The following is a 4,925-nucleotide window of genomic DNA, read 5'->3' as shown; positions in this document are numbered from 1 at the left end:
CCCCCCATCAACCCTCAGTTTGTTCTCAGTTTTTAGAGTCTCTTATGTTTTGGCTCCCTCCCGTTCTAACCTCTTTTTTTTTTTTTTCCTTTTTTAAAATTTTTTTCTGTGCAAAGGCAGAGACAAAAGAGATCAGTGAAATAGTGAACACCAGAAATGGATAAATGGTTCTTTATGAAAGCCTGTGTGTATAGACTGTATATTCAAAACTTCCTGAAAAATCTAATACACCTAATTAGATCAAGAGAAGTTACATACAGTTTAGTTCAAGGGGAAGCAAACATAGAAAGGGACAAATAAGTGTTTTACATTTGGAGGAGACGGAGTCCCTATAGGATCTACTCAGATCTGCTCTTATAGCTGAAAGAACCTAGAGCCAATGAGCATGGTTGGATGTGCCAGGCAGCATTTTTCACCAGCCTCTAGTATATCATGGGCAACACATCTGCTGTTGTCCATGTTCTAACATCCCTGTTCTAAAGGTGCCTCTACTCACTGATTACTTTTCACTCTTCACCAGGGATTTTCAGGCTTACCCAAATGAAAGTTGGTAGACCCAGAAAAGAAGGGTAGGGTCCTCATTTTAAAAGTGTTTCACATCAAAAGGGCTAATAATTTCCTCCCTGTGAACTTGTATTTCTACACTGACTGTGAGGAAACTCAATGTGTAGAGCAACCCAGTAGAATCTCAATTGCTACTTTGGCAATCCATGACAAACATCTTTCCGGGATACCATAAAAACACTATATACATACGTACATACATATATGTATATATGTATGTATGTATGTACATACGTGTATATATATAACTGCTACAGGCTACAGGCTCCAAGACTTACGAACCATGTGATCATGACCTGTGCTGACATTGGACACTTAACCGATATAGCCACCCAGGTGCCCTGAAAATTATTCTCTATAGAGAAATAAGCTGTTGCTCCCATTTATTCTCTTTAAATTATTCTATGGTTTTATTTCAAAAAGATATTACAGTATCCTCATCTCTAAGGAATCCAGCAAGTGTTGGAAATATGAACATTCTTCATCAGATATTAACTTAAAGTACTCTAAGGAATTGAGCAAACGTTGGAAATCTGAACATTCTTCTTCAGATACTAACTTAATGTAGTAGTTGGAAATACAGTCTTATTAACGCTACACTTACCAAGGAAACCTTAAAGAAGGTGTTCTCAACACTCATTTAAGAAGGTACTGTTTTGGGGCGCCTGGGTGGTGCAGTCGGTTAAGCGTCCGACTTCAGCCAGGTCACGATCTCGCGGTCCGGGAGTTCGAGCCCCGCGTCCGGCTCTGGGCTGATGGCTCGGAGCCTGGAGCCTGTTTCCGATTCTGTGTCTCCCTCTGCCTCTGCCCCTCCCCCGTTCATGCTCTGTCTCTCTCTGTCCCAAAAATAAATAAACGTTGAAAAAAAAAGTTTTTTTTAAACAAGAAGGTACTGCTTTGCAACATCCTATAGCCTGAAAAGCTACTGAGGACTTTAGTGGCAAAAATCACAATAGTAAAGGTATCTCACTCACACACACACATTGTCTGACATATTGATTCTAGAGAGGATAGATGGGCAGACATTCTAGATGTAATGTGCTGGGCATTTTATATATGGTCCCCATTAAGAACATGGAGGAATAATGGATCTCAAGGTCACAAGCACATCTGGTTGCAGACGGAGGTCATGTGACATCCAAACTAGTGGATCTTCTCACTCCTCAAGGACCTCACATCATTTTCCCTACATCTCCTTTCTTCAAATGAAGCCTTACAAAGTAATGCCAGAGAAACAGAAAATAAGAGGACTGTGCTTGATCGGGCCAATATCTTCCTTATTACAGAGCCCAGGTGTTTCATGGAAAACCACAGGAGGCACATTTTAAAACTTTGAAGTGTTTTCTAAAAATCTCTTGTCAGTCCAGAGGCTTAACAACTGGTCCTCTTGATATTAGAAAACATGAATCTTCCAGGGAATGTGATGAATGTTAAATCATCAAAGGTCATGAAAACCAGCTTGGAATTATAGACTCTGAATAGCCTTGAGAATCAAGTAATGCACTGGAACTTTGTGACCCCAGATGAGATGATGTCTAAAATATCCTGTGTTGTGTAGATCACTGTGGCTCTGCTTGAGGACAGTGAGGTTTGAAGAGTAGGAGACAGTGAGAGATTTCCTAACAATAAATCCCTGGTCACATACACAGTAATGGTCTGGATAAACTGTAAGCCCAACACACACCCTGGCCGCACCAGCACAAGAGTCCTTTCTTACCTAGGTTACCAGCTTTTCACAGTGACTGTGACAAGGCAACCCTTTTACATACCACCTCACACACAGTGTCACACACAGTCACACACACAGTCTCTTTCTCAAACACTCACACTCACACATCACTCCCATGCACTCATACACCCATAAAACAAGGACATCGGGATGGCCCATACACTTCTTTGTGCATAGACTGTATGCATTTCAGTTCACAGTCCTCACAATAACTGTTAAAAGCCATGAGTCCACGCTGGAGACAAAATGTTTGGATCAGAATCTCTGCTGTGTAAACTCTACAAATGCTTCCCATGCCTGTGTGTGTCCTGTTCTGAACTGTCAGACCAGAAGGGTCTACCATCTCTTCCAGTTCCAAGGAGAAGTCCCCTAACAGCCCCCCTGTCCATTTGGGGATGTGGTCAGTGGGTGGGATATGCCTGGGAAGAGAGAATGGTTGTGGCATCCACATCTAGGAATTTCCACACAAAACCTTTTACTCCCCCTCTGACTTCTCTCATATACCCAAGTAAGCATTCTCACAGGTGATTCTAAACTTCCTGAGATAAACAATACAGAATAGACAAGAGGTCATCACTTCATTAAAGAAAATTAGTAGAGATTCTCCCTCTACTGACTATACTAAAGGTACATAAGAAAATGGTTCCAACCCCTGTGAGTAAATGCAGCTGCCTTTCTGGTATACGAGTTACCCAGTGTGGGTTCTTCTGCCCCCATCTTTTTTTATTTCAAACATTTCTATGTGTTGCAATTTTGATTCCTAAAACATATTTTATTTTTATTATTACACAGGCAGATAATCTTTGTGAAAGTAAAATAAACATGATTAGTGGTCAGTAATAAAATCTGACAGGTGCTTATTAAACATTTGACAGATATGTTCCATTAAACTTACACCTAACATGCTGTAGATGAAAGGAAAGATTGGAATCACTGACCCCTTTCTAAAAAGTGTTCACCTTAGAAAATAGTTACATTACTAAGAGAGTTTCTTCAACTCATTTTAATTATCTCTAAACACCACTTAATGAGAGTCACAGGGTCATGCATTGTCTCTCCCAGTGAACTTATATGGCACTGCCATTCTGTCTTTCCAGGATATTGACATAAAACAGGGACAGTTTCCTAAATTTCTTGAAGCTCTTATCATTGGTACATTTTCATAACCTTTCTATTGGGCAAAAGATACTCATTTAAATACAAAAATAGTAAACTATTTATACATGTCAATAACTGCTCGCTTTTATGAATATCTATATTTTTAAAAAGAATTAGTGACAACTGTGAAATTGGTTTTTTAACAGTTTTTAACAGTTTTACTGAGATACAATTTACATATCATACACGTCACCCATTTCAAATATGCGATTCAGTGGAGTTTAGTATATGGACAGACTTGTGGAATGATCACCGCTTCAAGATTAGCATACGATCATCACCCCGAGGAGAACCTGTGCCCTTAGCACCAGCCCTCTTTTCCTGCAATCCCACTACCTGAAGCAACCTCCAGTCTATTTTCTGTCTGAACATTTACTTTTCTGAACATCCTGTATAAAGAAAATCATATAATGAATAGTCACTTTTGTGACTGGCCACTTTCTTTTGGGTAACGTTACCAAGATTCATCCGTGTTGTAGCATTTTAGAGCACCTCTTTAACATGTCACTGTTCCACAGCCCCTTCCCATGACCATATTGCCTGGTAATTTCTCACTGCTCCCGTTGATGAAATCCCAACATAGAGAAAATAGCCATGCACATTAGCCCATGAGGTGATTTGTTTTTACCTGGTTACAACAGAGCAACAGCCCACAAAACCATGCAGTCTGTTCTCCTACAAAAGGTAATCAATAAACTGATCAATTGCTTGTTTGTTATAGACAACCATTCATAGAGCACTGGCCATGGGACAATAAGATGTTAAGATGGTCTCAAAGGCGACCTGTGAAGAAAAGTGGTTCTCTACTCATAATTGCAGTGAGAGCCCCCTCACGTTCAGATGGCATGTTCCCATATAAAGCACTCTCTTTTCTTTTGTTTTTAATGTATTTTTAGTTTTGAGACAGAGAGAGACAGGGCATGAGCAGGGGAGGGGCAGAGAGAGAGGGAGACACAGAATCCGAAGCAGGCTCCAGGCTCTGAGCTATCAGCACAGAGACCGACGCGGGGCTCGGACCCACGGACCATGAGTTCATGACCCAGGCCAAAGTCAGCCGCTGAACCAACTAAGCCACCCAGGTGCCCCACACTCTCTTTTCTTTATGGGACATCTGGGCACTGTGCTCTCCAGTAGATCATTTCTCTGACATCATCTGAGACATTATGAGTGTTACAAAGGTCAAAACTGTATCGTATCCTTCACTTATATAAGAAGACTACATTAACACTCTTAGCATACTGCTAATTGTCTCCCAAATGGACAAATGCAGGAATTTTGGTACTCATCATTCTCATGCGTGTGATTCTATGTGACTATTTGTGTTGTATTTTAGGCAGAGTGGTCACTGTGTCTAGCATAACGAGCTTCATAGCTCTTAAGAACTGCAGCTCAGAACTGCAGAACTCTAGAAGTGAGACCATCACAGAGGAGGAGCTGGTGGGGCTCATGAACAAGTTCGTGGAAGACACAAAGA

Source organism: Herpailurus yagouaroundi, unplaced genomic scaffold (genome assembly GCF_014898765.1).
Source record: "Herpailurus yagouaroundi ecotype Mexico unplaced genomic scaffold, PumYag 146426, whole genome shotgun sequence".
NCBI classification, from domain to species: domain Eukaryota; kingdom Metazoa; phylum Chordata; class Mammalia; order Carnivora; family Felidae; genus Herpailurus; species Herpailurus yagouaroundi.
This window is presented reverse-complemented; position numbering follows the sequence as displayed.